This window comes from Tachysurus vachellii, chromosome 2 (assembly GCF_030014155.1).
Source record: "Tachysurus vachellii isolate PV-2020 chromosome 2, HZAU_Pvac_v1, whole genome shotgun sequence".
NCBI lineage: Eukaryota > Metazoa > Chordata > Actinopteri > Siluriformes > Bagridae > Tachysurus > Tachysurus vachellii.
Window position 1 is genome coordinate 12,758,395 of NC_083461.1, and position 18,241 is coordinate 12,776,635.

Consider the following 18,241-nt stretch of genomic DNA (forward strand, 5'->3'; position numbering starts at 1 on the left):
TAAATAACAAAGCACTTTTTAAATTATTTTCTGCTTACGATTGTATAACACACAACTACTGTACCAATTTAATCAATCTTAATTCATTTATTTTTGTTACTTTCACCCTTCATGGATTACAAAAGAATATTTAGATGTTACAGCAACAAATATACTGTACATGTGCCATCACTGTACCACCTTTTCACTTTTCCTCCAGCATTGTCTCGTCTACATGTGTCTGGTCTGATGGCCAGTCCATCCTTACCTTAAGTAACTGGGCACACATTAACACTGACTGACTAATTTTATCAGAGTTCTACCTGTCCTGGAAACCTGTCACCTAAAACCTGGATTATAAAAATCTACACTGTAAAAATGTACAGTGCAAAAACATGTTCATCAAAGTGCTGAAGGATGAGTGCTGATTTAAACAACCTTCTGACATGTAACTCAGCACCTTCACAACTCACTCAACTCGCATCCACTGATTCGATAAAATCTTGTAGCATCAGTGGTAGAAATGGTTGCATCAGCACAAATTAGTTGGGTTTGGTGGCTCAGTGGTGAAGGCTCTTAGTTACACATCATAAGGTCATGTATTGAAATCCCATTTTTAAGCAAGGCCCATAACATTTATCTTTGCTGTGGGCTGCATCAGCCAAATAATTTGTAAGATACAGTTTTTTACAATTGTTTTACTGTACATTGTACAGTACTTTACTGGCAACTCAGTAAGTTGCTATAAGATTTACAATACATTTTTAAAGTGCATGCATAAATGTCACATTGCAGTCAACTACAGAATTAAATAGAATAATAATATCACTGGGAGCTCTGCCAAATTATAGCTAAACTCCTGAATGATCTTAAATGTTAAATAAATAAGGCTTGCTCTACTCAGGCCCCAAAAGGTGTGAAATGTGACTGAAGACCTAAAAATGCAGTATTAGGATTTACTTACACACACATAACTCAAGTCAGGATGAGACAGAAAATATGTAGTGTCCAAGGCCATCTAGGGAAGAGTTAATGTTCACCAGCTACCATCCTTACTCACTCATTCACTCACTGTCTCACTTTGGGAAAAGACAGAGCAGCCAGTTTCTACTGGAGCTGTCAGTTCTCTCTGCTGTAACAAGTGTGCCCATCACAGAGAATCTGGCAGGAAGGATGGATGGAAGTGCGCTGAGGGTTTATGGGAGATGACAGCTTCTGCTAAATAAAAGCACACATGCACACAGACAGTGGACAGAGTAGAGGACACGAGGTTCTCGCTCTTCCTGACTTAATGCAGACAGAAAACATTCGAGAAGAACTATCAAAACTGTGACTAATCATCTACAGTTGGACAGAGAAATGACACAGGGTAAACTTTTTAACATAATATAAAAGTAATATAATTATATAATATAATATAATATAATATAATATAATATAATATAATATAATATAATATAATATAATATAATATAATATAATATAATCTCTGGAAAAATTGTCCCTAGTGTGTGATTGCGTGAGTGAATGAGTGTGTGTGCCCTGCGATGGGTTGTGGCACTCCGTCCAGGGTGTATCCTGCCTTGATGCCCGATGACGCCTGAGATAAGCACAAGCTCCCCGTGACCCGAGGTAGTTCGGATAAGCGGTAGAAGATGAATGAATGAATGAATGAATGAATGAATATAATTCCTACCTCTGCCCTGTGTGTGGAGTTTAAATGTTCTCCCCATGTTTTTTGGTTTTCCTCCAGGTACTGATTGGAGTCTTTAAAATGTCTGTCGTGTGTCAATGGTTTTATAAGCATGTGCGCAATTGTGCCCTGCAATTGACTGGCACTCCAGTCGATTAAGTCCACGGTGTTCCCCACTTTTGCCCAGAAACCCCTGGGATAGACTCCAGCTCCCCAAGATAGAGGATGCATGATCAGCAATTTTTTCTGGCCAGCATGTTTTTGGTGGGGGGAGAAACAATACCACCCAGAAGAAACCCACATGGACAAAGTGAGAACATACAAAATTCCTCATAAACTCAGAGTTCCTGAAAAAGTTCCAGAACCCTGGAGATGTTTGGCACCACCACTACTGTAGCTAGTAACACATGTACCTGCTGGAATTTGGATTTAATATATATATATATATATATATATATATATATATATATATATATATATATATATATATATATATATATATATATCAGTAGGGGTAGAGGTAGGGGTGAGCTACAATAGCAATAATAGTTTGCAAAATAAAAAATAGCAAATGTTAAATCATATCACAACTTTAAATTATATGTTTAAGCAATCTATGTGTGTAAGCATGTAAATGTTTATGTCCCTACATGCATATATGTATTACCAAACCAAAACACTTAAAACAGTGACCACAAACAGTGCAAACAGCGGAACAGTGAACAAACAACATTAGTATTCTGTTTCCCGTTGATGTAATGAGTATCATCACTACAAACAGGTTTCTCTGCAGATTACAGTTGCTGTAGATTTAAATTTAGTCCACATTGTACAGAAGGTGTATATGCATTATTCCAAATTTAAAAAATAAGATTTCTTTATTAAAAAGCTGAGACAGTAGAATGGCAGAAGGGGGAAAAAAGACCTTTTTAATGGAGAGGTATATGACATATGCATGTTTGGTGTTTGGTGGTTAACTATATATACATAAAAAAATTACTGCCAGTGATAGTTGCAGCATTCAGAGCATTTAAGTGCATGCACAAAACAGCACATCCCTGGGGCTCTAGTGTGTTTAGTCAGCATTTGTCTTTATTGAATTGATGTCTTTCTCCCATCTATAAACAAACGGTCTGTTTGTAATGTTTTCTTGTGGGGGAGAATATGTGCATGTGTATTGGCTGGATTGTGGCATGCATGGAGTAGAGAATGTGTTGGGTGCTTGAATAATTATTGTTTTACTAATTATATATATATATATATATATATATATATATATATATATATATATATATATATATATATATATATATATATATATATATATATATAAAGAAGTTTGCCATATTCAGACTTGTGTGTAATCAGTATCTATGGTTACAACATAAAATTATGCTTGCATCTAGTTGTTGCTATTATTAGCAAGAAAAAAAATGATGTGAATTTATAGGAAGATCTGCTTGTGTGAGGATGTGGAAAGAAGATTCTCAATCCCTGTTGAACATAGTGGCTCGTTCACCAGTTAATACAAGTTCACCCATTTTCTCCTCTCCTCCCGCTAGAATTTTTTTATTCAATCTCCCTATCTTCCCACAGCAGCCCTCTGAAATACCCACCATGGCCGCACAACAGATCAGCCTGGCGCGAAAGCCATAGTCCCGTCCTTATTACAGAGGCTTGCACCGCGCTCTAATCACCACCACCAGACCCAGCAGAGAGAGAGAAAGTGACAGTGAGGGAGAGAGAGAGAAGGAGAGAGAAAGAGTGATATATCGTTAAGGACTAGGGTCTGTACCTCAGAAGCGGTTGCGGTGTTAACCAGCTTTTCCACTCGTTTTGGTGGATTGAGGCAACACAAGAAAGACCCTCAAGGGGCTAGAGTCACACTGCACCCCCCGCTGACACACACTGATAGTCAGTGCTCTCCCAGGACTGGTGGTATCCCGAGCACATACACACATGGACGGACACACACATACACACACAAAATCCAACATCAAACAGACTGAGGATAAAGCCAGCCTTTCCCCCAGTCAGTGCGCTTTTTATTTCAGCCTCTGCAAGAAGAAGGGAGGAAATTGTTGGCTAAGCTGCCTTTTGTCAGTGTGCTACATAGGGACCAGTCTCTCATCTTTCTTTCCTGCTCCACCTTAAAGCTTGTATTTGGAAAATTGTCAGCATGCTCAAAAGGTTCACGCTGACCTAACACACATGTGGAAATTTTTGTTGCCTTATAGATCATCAAATGTTTGACCTTTTGAACTCTGGACACTTTTCACAAAATATGCATAATTGAAAGCTGTTTCAGTGGAGAGCAACAATGGTTTAAAAAAAAAAAAAAAAAAAAGACTCATCTGGGACCAAAAACTTTGCTGTGTTTGGACTATCAAAGCTGTCGCTGTGAGGCTCAGATTGAACTGCTCCAGGCTTGGCATTCATACATGCTTAACTCTGCTTTGCAGGAGAGATGTAAATGCCTAGAGCACTTACAGCTTTATTAGTGCACATGTAGCTTTATTGTGATTTTTTTTTTTTTGAAAAGTAAAAAGAATACACTTACAGGGATTAATTTTCCTGACAACACATCTGCTTTTGGTGACACGGTGGTGCAACGGGTAATGTTGCTGCCTTACACATATCGGGATCTCCAATTTGATCCTGAGCTCAGTTTACTGTATGTGTGGAGTTTTGCATGTTCCCACTGTGTCTGCGTGGGCGTCTTCCATTTTCCTACACCATCCCAAAAATGCTGGTAGGTGGATATGCTATTCAAAATTGCCCCTGGGTGGGAATGTGTGTGCACACGGTGCTGCAGTATCCATCCTATCCATTTCTGCCATGCACACAGTTTTCCTTGGATTCAGCACATCCATAACTAAGATAAAGTAGTTACTGATGATGAATAAGTGAAAGAACAACTGCTGTTTTGAAAAAAACAAAAAACACAAAAAAAGGTTTAAAGAATACCAGCTGTCCAAATCATGTCCAAAAAAAAAAAAAAATGATAGGCACATTGATTGGGTGCTGAGATAGTTTCACCATAAGGCACTTAATATTAGTTAAATAGCAAGAAAAAACTTGTTTTTTTTTTCCAATTTGTTAAAAATTCTATTTCTAAAATATAAAAGTAAGTCAATTGTGAATGCTGCTGTAGTTATGCTGTTCTGTAGCTGTGAGTGATTAAGAGTCTGGTCGTAGTGCTGCTCCACTCTGCAAAAATACACACAGCAGCATGGCAATTCATGACATGTGGATGACTCACTGTTCCTGAGCCCACAGAACAATCGTCACTTCAAAGACATAAACCTTGGGCCTTACTTAGGTACTGCACCAGGGGAAAGACAGGAAGTCATCAAAGGATCCAATAGACAGTATTCAAGACTTCAGTCTCGAGGCACTGACACATTCTGCACTATTTACATAGGCCCACATTATATTTAGCTCGCTGTCACGACACAGCACATGCAAGTGCCACAGCACTGTGCATCGCATGGCACCTGAATGCACCTGCAGAGTAATGAGTAATCGTAATTACAGAGATTCAATAGAGGAGCAGACAATATTCCATGTGAACCGAATATAAATACAAAGATAAAGATCTTGTCTGCATGAAATACTGAAATTGCTCTCCCAGTTAGAAACAGTGAGGAAAAGTATACAACAACCTGTCAACTGGAAGTATGATGTTCATGCTTTTTTGTTGGTGGTATAAAATGTGTCTTACTAATCTGCTGTTAAAGATTTTTTTAGTTTATATTTTTCCTTGATTTGCCCTGATGCACTGACATCAAAACAGTTTTAGAGAATGGGAAGAGGTACATTTGTGTTTGTGTGTGAGGGTGTGTGTGTGTGAGTGTTGGGGGGTGTAGCAGATCCGAGTGTGACAGATTTATTACTCCGTGCTCCAGTCGAATGAGAGCGAGCAATAAATAAGGTGTGAGAGGAAAGCTCTCCATTGAACATAATCAAGTAGATCCTTTAGACTCACATCTGTCACTCTTGTGGGTTCAGTGACAACAGGGGTCCAAGGTGGGGTGAGAGTAATTCCCTTTATTCCTGAGCTAATATGCCTACTGTACCAAAAAGAAATAAATGTAAAACTAAACACTGTCTTTACTATCAGCACTTTTAGTAATCAAGGCAATTATTTTGACAGAATCAAGACTTTTGTTCATTCGGCTCAGCGCTTTAAACAACATAAAAGTTCTCTTATTCTTTAATGCAGCTTTATAAACAGGTCTCCTCTAGTGAGGCATTAATAAATGATGCCTTAATGACTCTGTGACATCATTTCTGACACTGTTCTCTGAACTAGCGGCTTCTCTCTCTCAAACACTTTCCCATTTCAGTCTCTGAGAGTTTCATGTATTAAATACATCATATTGCTACAATCAGAACTAGTTTATAGCCATAAATGATCAATATCAGCCTAAAGCAGTCTATTAAAATACTACCCAGAGTTAATGCAATATGATTAACTGCATATTATTTATAATCACAATTTTAGAAAGCGGCGACTTAATGAGAATCCTATGTATGTTCTATAAAAATGTCTAAAGTTTCAATAAAAGTGTAAAACAAAAAATAATAATCTACTATTAGATTGTAATGCATTGTGTATAAGCATGTAATACAGTCTCTATAAACAAGTAACAGATTCTCTATAATAAGCATGTAATGCATTGTCTATAACTGAGTTATACTGTACATTCTTTATAAACACATAATGTAGTGTGTGTACTGTAAGTGCTTAAAGCTATATAAATACTATAAAACTATAAAAATAATTTTATTAGTCATTTCAACAAATATCTCCTTGGAGTACACTGTGACTACATATATGCACATACAAATATATACCATTGGGTTTTTTTTTACAACATTATCTGGTGTAGCATGTACATGTAAGTATTATCCATTTGGTTCTTTAACAAAAATTACCTTTTTTATTACAAAATTCTTAGGATTTTTTCTTTTCAAATGGATTTTAAAACCATTTATTCTCAGTGGTGGCATTGTACAGAATAATATTCGCTGACCATATACCTCAATCATTTCTGTGCTGTCTTTTATTTGCCATGTGTGTCACAGCAGGATATTGACATCATATTGAGAAATGGTATCATCACCAGTCAGAAGACTCTAATAGCATCTTGATGCACAGAACACAAACTGAGGCAGTGGAGCGAAATGGCTCACTTCGCCACAGCATGATGCTTTTGCAACATATATAGTGGCTTGTTCATAGTACATTCCCGTTTACATTGTTACTGGTCATGTCTTTCATGGCTTATGTCTGTTTTGTTTTTTAATTTACATTTTTTTAAGCCTACATCTCATTACACTGCTAATACTACAAATCCAAATCCAGATTTTCTGACAAAGATGACATTACCGTACATACCTATGGACCAAGTCTACATAAATGTTGTACACTAAATCTGACTGCAAACAGTTAGCAAAAATAAAAACAAGGGTTGAACAAATGTAAGCTATGAAATACACCATGATCAAATAAAGCACCAGAATGTACATGCTACCTTTTTAGCCAAATCATTCACGTCCCACTGGCACAAGCATCCAGGCCTTTGACCAGAGAGAACTAACCCAGTACTAAGCAGGGAGAAAAAATGTAGAGCAATTTTTTTTGTGCTCTTATGTGCTTACAGAATTATTTGTTTAAACATCTGGTTGTTGGCTGACTTTTGATACACTGTAGACAGCAGAGTGCTGCTGTTTTAGTTGTCAGACATGCTTCACTGCTCGAGCAAACAGACACAAGTAAACTAGTAGTAAGTCTCTGTTTCTGTCTGTCTCACGGAATCGTCCTTTTTTTTCCTGTCATGACAGACCAGCACTCAACACTCATGATGTTTATGGTCCACATGCGAATATGGTGTCAAACTTTCACACCATAAAGAAAATCCTAAAACAAAGTAAAAAGCAAAATGTGATATGATGTGTCAGGTTTTAAGAGGAAAGCAAGAATATTTCAAGATACAGAGCTTCTAAAATAGCCCAAAAAGTGCATCAGAGCATTCATTAAACACTGTTTAACCAAACTGTAAGTCAAGTTTAATAAACCTCGAAATTGTAATGATATTCAGTTCTATTTCAGACATTTCCTACCTCTCGCCCCGCTCTCTATAATGTACATGTGGAAAGCACGGGCGCAATGCTGACAGCATGACAGATAAATGCGCTGTTTCAAGTAAGGCAAGAGAGCGTGGTGTACTTTTGAATATCACATAAGATATGACAATGAATCTCCATAGGCAGGTTCTTAGCGGGTGGCTGCAACGTAAAACCAGTGCATTTTTAACAAAATTCTTGAAATCAAATCAACTTGCCAGCGAATATTTGTTTCGCCCAAATGTAAATACCACACTGTTGGCATGCTGCTGAGACAGAGAGTGAGATATCACTGATTTTACTCTTCTTTTATAATGATCACTAAGAAGTATTTTCCCCCAGAGCAAAAACACAGCAAGAAAACAAAACAACACTTACAAATATTCATAAAACAAAAGAATAATATCTTGCCATTCAGTCCTTCTTTTAGATTGCCATCCTCCTGCAACTATGAGTTGCTGCGTGTTGGTGTATGAAAGCAGGTTTGTGTGTGTGTGTTGTGTGTGTGTGTAGGAGGTGACAGAGAGACTTGTATACTCACAGTTTGAGCTGTCAGGTCACTCGGGTCCAGCGCTGGATCAGGGGCTCATCCTCTCACAGCTTATCCCACCGCAGGACACAAAGATAGAGAGAAAGCGAAAGAGAGAGCAAGAGCAAGAGAGTGAGAGAAAGAGAGCGAGGGTCTTTTTCCTCCTTTCCAGCTCTACACGCTTGTACAAGTACAAGGAAGAGAGAGACACGGGGAAACAGAGTGTAAGATAGAGAGAGAGAGAGAGAGCGAGAGAGAGAGAGAGAAAGAGAGAGAGAGAGTGGGATGGGTCTGCAATGCGATCAGTCCTGGAAGAAAGCGAGCATTAGAATCAGTGTTGCTGATTCTTTGGCGTGCTGTGCGTGTCTTCACACATAGCTGTGAGCACAGTGTGGTCAGCTACACGCGCCTGCAGTGTGTGTATACACACACACGCACACATACATACACACATACACACTCACAAGGAGGGGTGGGGGGTAGTGCCTAGGCATTCACTCACTGGCTGTGCCTTACACTGTGAGAAACATAAGAGAGGGAATGCACGAGAGAGAGAGGGGAGGAGGGACAGAAAAAAGCGGGGGAAGGAGAAGGAGGAGAGAGAGAAAGCGAGAGAGAGAGAGAGAGAGAGAGAGAGAGAGAGAGAGAGAGGGAGAGAGCGGAGGAGGAAAGGATGCACTGACAGTTTCACGCGAGCTCTTCTCTTGTTCTGGCCGCTAACGCAAGCTGACAGATACTGAACAGCAGAAGCAAAAGGCATCGTACACCTCCTCCTTTTCTATATCTCCCTCTTGCTGTGAATCTTACTCACCATAAACATACAGTCACTCTCCTTTCACATGAGCCACATTTGCACCGTTTTAGAGTTACAGTGAAAATGCAAAATGTGAGAAGGCTGATATAACTGCAACACTTGAAATGCAACACTTGTTTTAAGCTGTGTGTAACATGATCAGATGGGCTGCACATGCACAAACGGTTATGTATTTCTTTATGCGTCCAATACTACTGTATATACGTATGTGACTCAGGTGTAGAGGCAGCCCTTGGATGACAGGATAGTAACTCATTCAGGTCTCAAACTAGAGCATACACTACACTTCACTGATTTTAATTAGGATGCGTATTAGCCATTTGATCTCTTTCATTCATTTATTCACCTTCAGTAAGCTTTTTATCTTGGTCAGAATTGCGGTAGATCTGGAGCTTATCCTGGAAACACTGAGTGTGGATTCGGGACACACCCTGTACAGGATGTGAGTCCATCATACAGACATTAACATCTGGAGCAATCTGCTGTTGACAGTCCACTTAATGCCATGTTTTTTTGGGAGGTGAGGGAAAACCAGATGAAATCCATCTAAGGCACAGGGGAAACATGTGAAACTGCACACAGACAGTAACTTAAGCTCAGGACCGAAAACGAGAGCAGGAGCTTTGAGGCAGCACTGCGCCACTGTGCCACCTGACAACCAAAGTATCCTTGAAGCAGGATTAGAACCAGTGACCCAAGGACGGCCTTGTTAGCACTTACAGTCCTCTACTATACTCTACTCGACCACCTGGGTTATTGAAAGCATTTCTGATCTCTTCACTGTGATTTCAGTCTCAATTAGGAATGCATGCAGCCAGCGATGTCATCATTATCACTATCATCATCATCATCAATATCATCATCATCATTACCTTAGCATTCACTGGTACCATGTTCTGCATGTGAATGCATGTTTCTTTCGACAGTGTAACCTGTTCAGATTGTGGACAGGCAGTAAAATCCCTCAGGACTCGTCTCACTCCCTCCCTAATTAAATTCTGCCTCGTTATCCTGCACGGGAGGCAGAGAGACACAGCACATCTAAATCCAATCACATCAAATCAGATCTTTGTTTGCTTCTTTTCTTGTCTTGGCATGCTTGTTTTTTTAATAGTATCCCCCTGCTTTCTAAAACCCAGAGTATCAACTTGGAGTAACTGAAATAAGAAGCCTTAAAGGCTCTTGAGCGTGGTATCCAGCCAAGCTGAAAGGCAGTCTACATTACTGACAATCAGTCCATTCCGCACTCACATTAACATGAAAATGTACTCTAAAGTGGTGCTGTTTAAGCACTTGCACTCACAGGCACGGAATCACACGCGCACACTCGTGCACACACACACACACACACATACACACACCCCAGACAGTCATTTAGCACATCTGCTGCATGGATCCCTTGCGGTGAGCCATCATATCCAGTTAGTACTGTGGGCTTGAAGTGAGACCCAGAGCAGCATTCTGCCTTGCCTTATCTGGTGCTTTCTCCATTCAATGCTGCCCTTCTGCCAACCCCACCACTGGCACTCAGCACCTCCATTAACAGGTCTGAGAAGGTGCGGTCGGCCTCTGCTGTTCAGCTCCACAAAGAATAGCAATAGCCACCATCATTGAGCGAATAATGGCAATAATAGCAGGCTGCAACTCCTCTGTTTGCTAATTGGCTTGTCTGCTCACAGTCTCCACTCTAAGGGTCATGGGATTTTGTGGGTGGCATCTGTAAATAGCTAATCAACTCCCCAGGCATTCGCTTCACTTCAGAAATTATTTCTCTTGAATTTGTAAATAATGGGTGGGGGTTGGGATGTTTGGTTGGGAGGAGGGAGCAGGAGGTAGGTAACGACTACACTAGCAGGGCTACACTAACTGCCAGAGACAACGGAGGCAAAAATAAATAATGAAGCCGCGATTGTTATTCTTATGCAGCCGACAGAAGTCGTTTGAAGTGCAGACTCGCCTTCATCTTGCCGTGCCTTGAAAAAAAAGCATTGCAAGGCCAGACGCAATGAAGACGTCTTTGACGCTTTTGGAGAATGACTAACAAGTCTGTAGGGGTGGTGTGTGTGGAAGTACTGTACCTGGAATAAATGCTGAGCTGCTTAAGCTGCCTAAAGTGAGCAAGGCCAGGAGCAGGGCACCAAAGACATGCCGTGTCCATCTTACACTGGCTTTATACACACGCACTCACACAGACTCACACACCACACACACACTCACAGCAACGGCTGGCCAAGCAAAACACTGGTCGCTTGAGTCGTCTTGTTGCATCAGACAAAAATCAGATCAGCAAACAACAGAAAGGGAGCAAGTGTCCAAAAAAGTGACTCTCTGAGTACACATGACATTTAAAAAAAGTGATATTGAGAATAAATAGAGAACTTTTGGAGGGAATCTACATTGTGTGGGTGCTTCAGTAGAGGTCCACATTTCCAACACGTTTAGTCTCATTGTAGCTAATCAGTAAAACCAGTGCAAATTACTAATAAAGTATCAATTAAGCAATATTCCACTTTGACTGAAATGCCTGTATAAAATATAAAGCCTGGACCACATTACTGAATTTAACACATCATTTTTGACACAACATATACTACACTGTATCCCTGACTTACTACATTCTAATAATTGTGGGTGAAGTCTGATTAATTACACACACATTTAGGAGGTATGACTGCATAAGTGTTGGCACATACAGGTTAGGGGTGAAAATTGTCGGTACACAGTTTCACATGTTCTTTATGTGTTCATGTGGGTTTACTCCCCTTTCCTTCCAACTCCAAACCATGCTGTAGGTGGTTGGTAGATGGCAATTCCCCCAGGGTGTATTCCCAGGTTAGACTTCAGGTTAAATTAGAGATCTTGACCAGGATAAAGTGGTCACTGAACATGAACCCTGTGAGGATCTGTCAGGACTCAGCCCGGACTTTTGGCAATGTGCTTTTGTTTTTGTTCTTTGTCACATGTCTGCCCCACCCTTGTTTACTCCTCCCCGTCTCTGCACACCTGTTCCCTATGTGTTAATTGTTAATAGTATTTAACCGTGCCATGTCGCCTTGAGCAGCACGGAATCATCGTCATTGTTTCCTCGTCCTTTGTCATGTCTGGTTTTCGTCTGTGTCCCGGTTTTGTGTATTTTAAGTTATTAAACCCATTTATTTGAAGCTATCCTGTATCTGGGTCTGTCTTCCTCCTCCCGTTGTGACAGGATACTGAGGCATCTAGATATGTACCAGCCCCAGTTGGACTCTGCTTCATGAAATATTCGGACATTCTAAGAGGAGATGCTAACTACATGTGGTCTTTGAGCACAAAAACCCCAATCAATACACAATTGCCAGACTGTACGTTTATAATCACACCCTCCAGTGTCACACAAAAGAGGATGAGGTTCCCTTTTGAGTCTGGTTCCTCTCAAGGTTTCTTCCGTTTCCATTCAAAAGAGTTTTTGCCACAGTTACCTCAGTCACCTCAGGCTTGTTTATTAGGAATAAATACAAAGACATTTAAATATAAAATTAATATTAATTTTTGTATAATAATAATAATAATTAAAGCTGCAAGCAGCATTTCCCGGGTTCAAGCGTTTAAGGCCTTTAGGGAGTTTAAGGCCTTAAAGGATTTTCACATACACAAAGTGACAAATAAACAAAGTCATATCGGTGAGTCTACAATCCTCGTGCGAAGCAAAACGAAGTATGAAAACATACTTGGCAATAAAGACCATTTTGATTCTGATTCTGAGACTTTGCCTTACGAGTCAGCACAAAATTGGGTTTTTGGACCTATGGGCACAAACGCGTTTTGGGGTGCTGAAGCGCCCCAGATTGTCCGATTCCGCTGAGATTTTGGCCCTGAGTAACTGTGACCAGTACTACCATCTGACCAAGTTTGAGCTCTCTAGGCCTTACGGTTTGAGCTGCACGACCGTTTCTAGGGCGGAATAATAATAATAATAATAATAATAATAATAATAAAAATCCTAACAAAAACAATTGGTTTCCAGCGCTTTGCGCTTGAAACCTAATAATAATAATAATAATAATAAAAAACCTGTTTTGAGTCAATGTCCACTCTTAAAAGCGCAAATAAATTTTAATTGAATTGATTGTTCTTAATAGCCAGGACAAGCTTGGAGCTTATACACACTCCCAGAGAAGTAAAACACACAACTGCACAAATATAGACCGTAGTACATTCACAGTATTTGGCAGAAACCCTTATTCAGAGTGACTTACATTTTATCTCCTTATTTGCAACTGAGCAATTGAGGGCTAAGGGCCTTGCTGAGGCACCCAGTATCATCAATAGCTCAGCACCTTAACCACTAGGCTCCCACTACACAGAAGGTTAATGCTGTTGATTAATGCTGGAATGAAGGTGTGAGAAATATCTAATATGAAGCTAGTAACCAGTAATATTATATATTATAATTCTAATTATTTCATCAATTTGAAATATCTAGAAATATTTTTAAATTGTGGTAATACAAATTTAATGAATGTCCTCCATCTTTAATTGCTGAGGTGATGTTTGCATTAACTCTGTGTTTACAAATCTATACTTTTGCACAATGTTTTGCACAATGTTCAGAATGCACACTGGTCGGCGCTAAATTGTGTTTTTTGTCTTGTAGCGCTTTGTATTATCTGCACTCTGTCTTTTGTCTTGCACTGTTTGCATAGGACAACTTACTTTCTGTCTTTAGCTCTGTGTTGTTCTATGCAGCTCTGTTTTGTCTGATGTAGCTCTGTGTTGTTTTTATGTAGCATCATGATCCTGGAGGAGCGTTGTTTCATTTCACTATGTACTGCATCAGCTATATATGGTTGAAATATTGACTTGATTTTGGCTAGTAAATTACATTCTGCATGCTAAACCTAATTCAGGAACAAAAAAAACTTTGCTCATCTCAAAGAAATAATGCTCTGGAAAACATAGCATAATCATTGCATTGCACATTTTTCTACTTGCACAAGCTTTCAAAAAATCAAGGATTGAAAAATTCTCCCATTCCTTTGGGTGTATGTGTGTCTGAGTCTAGTCTCTGTTCTGTATTTAGTCCTCTTGTCCCAATTCAGAGGGAGATTCTGCAGTGTGGAGCTCCTGATAATATCATGATAACAAGAGCTAATTAAATTTAGTGGGACCAGTGGAGAGTGAATTATTTGGAGCAAAGAGAGGCTGAACTGCCATTAGCTTGAAGACAGTTATATTTCTTCTTTTATTCAACCTAAGACTTTCTGCCTTCTGGCAAAGGACAAACTCTCATTGCTGCCTGTTGGTTGTTAATAAATCATTCATATATTGCTGTTACTCCTTTCAAATATTTCAGTTAACATTTGTCCATTGATTCATCCATTCAAATAAATTTATTGATCAGCAACCCTGTTAAATCAAATGGGTAAAGTCATATTTTAAGTTCTAGTCATATTTTAAAACCCCTTTTTGAAAATACCAGCCAAGTGATTTCACAAAATTAAAATGCGAATAAAAAATGCTACCACTTGACAACCTAAACCTGAAACTATAGAAAGCTATAATGTTTCTGCCATTTGAACATTCTACTCAAGCCTTAAACAAAAAACAGTTCTTCACTCATCCTAAACAGAAACATAACAATTACAGTGATGCCTCGAGATACGAGTGCTTTGACATACGAATTATTTGAGATACGAGCTGTGATTCGACCATATTTTTGGCTTGGGATATGAGCAAATTTTTGAGATACGAGCATCCGAGCCGCCGCCGCCGACACAAAGATCCCCAACAACCACGTGTGCTCTGTTTCCACGTGTGCCTCAGCTTCCCGCGTCTCACTCGGTTAAAGCCGCCTTTCCACTGCACACGACAAACGATGGCCAATAACCTGGAAGTCATTCATTTCCTATGGAGAGTCGCAAAGGCGCTGCGTGAGGTGCCGTTTTTTTCGGATCCATTTTAAGCGTTGGATCCGTTAAAAAATTTGAACTTGTGCGACTACACCGCATCCGATATGCCGACCGGACAGGTTTTTATTAAAACGACCGGCAGATGTTAGTGAGGAAAGAGTGACAAAAAAGGCAAAAACAAGTGAAGAGAAAAGCGATGAAGAAAATTAAGCAAAATTAATGTAAAGAAAACAGAAATTGTAGCAATTAAGTTCAGTTAAGTTAAGAGAATTTCAGTTCTGTCAGGACCACTTTGTCAAAAGAGAATTTATTAGATGATATGCATACAGTTAGTGTTGGCGGTATGGTTCTATTCTGGGAAAAATCCACGCACCCGTCCGTGCGCATGCATGGTCAGAGCGCGGAGAGCAGCAACTAGAAAATAGAATAGACCCCCGTATAACAGAACCACTAATCATGCATAGTATTAGATATGCTCGCTTACGCGTTTTTGGAAAGTAAGAAATGAATGAATGGATAAATAAATTATTAAATAATTAGAGAGAGGGAGAGAGAGAGAAAAATATGTTTAGATTTATGACGTAAACTGGTACAACGAACACAGGTTCCGGCATGGTGGAGTCGGGGTTGGAGGAGGGAGTTTAGAAGCGCTAAAGCGAAGCAGCTAGAGCGGCTCTATGAATGTGAATTTAAATGGTCGGGAAATATGGATGTCGTAACCAGATTGGTGCGCGTCGTGGACAGCTGATTAACAGCTGATGCACGCTTGACGACGTGGCCTGCCAGAACTAACGCTATGCTTGATTTAAATCCGTTAATTTTAGTGAAGTTTAGTTAAGTTCCATTTAAGTGTAAAGTAGCATTAAGAGTGTACAGTAGCGAGTAAGTGAACGAAAGTGAAAGTGTAATTCCTCCTAACTCCTCCGCCTGTTTACTCCTCCCTCAACCTCCGTGCGCATCTTCCGTAAAGTAAAACCAGTTTATTTTTTTAACATTATCTTTTATTACTGCATGTTTTTATACAATATTTGTCATTTATAAATACAGGTACTGTACATTTTTCATATTCAAAACACATAAACAAAACAACTGGAGTGGAATTTTGCGAGCTGGAACGGATTAATGGGATTTCAATTAATTTAAATGGGGAAAATTGCTTTGAGATACGAGCAATTTGAGATACGAGCAAGGTCACGGAACGAATTAAACTCGTATCTCGAGGTATTACTGTATTAATAATTTTAGCAAATGTTGTAACAATTATTTTACAAGATTTTTTTGTACACTAATACCGTTAATTAAAGCTTGGACTTAAATTATTTTCTTTAGGCCTCAGGCTTAAAGGCTTTCAATAAAACAATCAGATGCAGACTCTGTGAAATAAATAAAAAGCAATACTCAAAGCAAGACATAGATTGTGTCAGACAAAACGTAGACAGGCATGAACTGGACATGGCTAGAGGGATAATGATAAACAAGAAAATGTCAAAACAATAAGGCAAAAAGGAAGTATTCTGAAATACCTGGAACCATCACAGGTACACTGCTGGAGCAGGATTTCCAGACATCTGTTTGGTTATTTATGGGAGTGCAAGTGAACAGGCATCCGGTATTAAAACCTGGGCCAAATCTAACATGCGGACCATGGGAGCAGTCGAATGAAGAGGACGATCAGGTGACTGTGAACAGCTGAATCCAAGGAGTAATTTAGAAACTTGCGTTCATTTGGATCCAAAAAAATATTTTAAAAAGTTAAATAATCATAGCCTGTTTCAATCCCAAAAATACAAAACAAATATTTTTTTTAATTATTTTTCTCATTACATATATTAGTGTACAGGCTTAATGGTATTCAACTTCATATTCATTATACTGAAATGTGGATACAGGGAAAATTAAGTAAACCCTTTTATAAGTAGGTGGGTACTGTATGTGTGTGAATAAATTGCTAGCTCATCAAGCTTCTAACTAGAGACTTCTGAGTTTAAGGATGGAGACACTTTTTTTTTTTTGCAGTCGATGGCACTTTTGATGTCATTCTGGAAACCTTTTACTTTGCAGGGTTCATGACCCTGAGTGGCCTGACACTAATGGGAATACTCTGGTTTTCACCTTCTATATTCTCTCCAGTCACAATCCATTTCAGTCACTGATAATATATGCAAGATATGCAAACAAAGTAATTAGAGCTCAAAACCATGTTTGGGTGAATGACTACTAAATATTGCATCTACACTTGAATATATTAATCTTAGGGAGAAACAATATCACCAACTATAGTACAAACTGTATTAATAACATACTATTTAAATCTTTAAATATGATAAAATACATTTAATTGAATAATATAATTTGGACCATTTGATTTTTTTTTTTTTTCAAGAAATGTATTAAAGCATTAGTAGCAAAGAAAGGACGTGTGGTCTACAATCGAGAGATTTCCATGAAAAATTGATCATTCCTAAACTACCAAGACGTTTTCACTCTTATGGTACACTGAATATTTTACGTTATTTTATTGGTAGTTTCAAGTAATATAGAACATCATTCTGTCAAGGACAATGAAATTCTTTATTGCCTCCATAATTGTACTTGGTGGATAATTTCCTAGCTGACCCATTCAGGTTATTGATGAATAAAGCCAATCTAAATTCCTATAAGCATATTTCCAGCACTCCCCCACACTGATGAAAATGTTGGCCTTGGTAGAGGTTCAGGAATACCCCTCGTTTGCTATAATCTCACAGTATGCAGCTGGAATGAATACAAAGTGAACAGCATATGAGTTGAGCTAAGTGCTGTAGTGTTGAAATGAATGAAACCTATTACACACCAAATACCACTGAAATTTTGTGATGGAGGTGAACCCCTTACTTTAAAAGGCATGAGATGAACACTATTAAACATGAAGTGTTATTATCTTTTTCTCATTCAAACTGGCTCAAGGTCAGTTATGTCAAACTCATACATTATTTAGGAAGCTAGATTAAAAAAAGAAATGTTCATATAATAATGAACAATATGTATAAAGAATATGTATCAATGCACAGGATCATTTTAGACACAGTGTGTAAAAGTAAATGGAAATTAATTTTAAAAAGATGACCATATTTATAAGAAAAAAGACGACGTAATTGACTGTATGATGGTTGATCTTTGCTCACCATTCCAAAGGTTTTCGACGCAAGCTGTCATGACTTAGTCCA

At 38.8% G+C, this 18,241-nt stretch overlaps 1 protein-coding gene across 4 annotated transcripts in view; it reads right to left on the bottom strand.

Moving 5' to 3' along the window:
- rbfox3a (RNA binding fox-1 homolog 3a) overlaps positions 1 to 8,677 on the bottom strand; it is a 328,730-nt gene extending 320,053 nt beyond the window's left edge. For all 4 annotated transcript variants that reach the window (XM_060897403.1, XM_060897420.1, XM_060897410.1 and 1 more), the window contains exon 1: positions 8,346 to 8,677. The gene's annotated coding sequence lies outside the window, so the exon portion shown is untranslated. The remainder of the gene's footprint in view (positions 1 to 8,345) is intronic.
- Between the last annotated feature and the right edge of the window lie 9,564 nt (positions 8,678 to 18,241).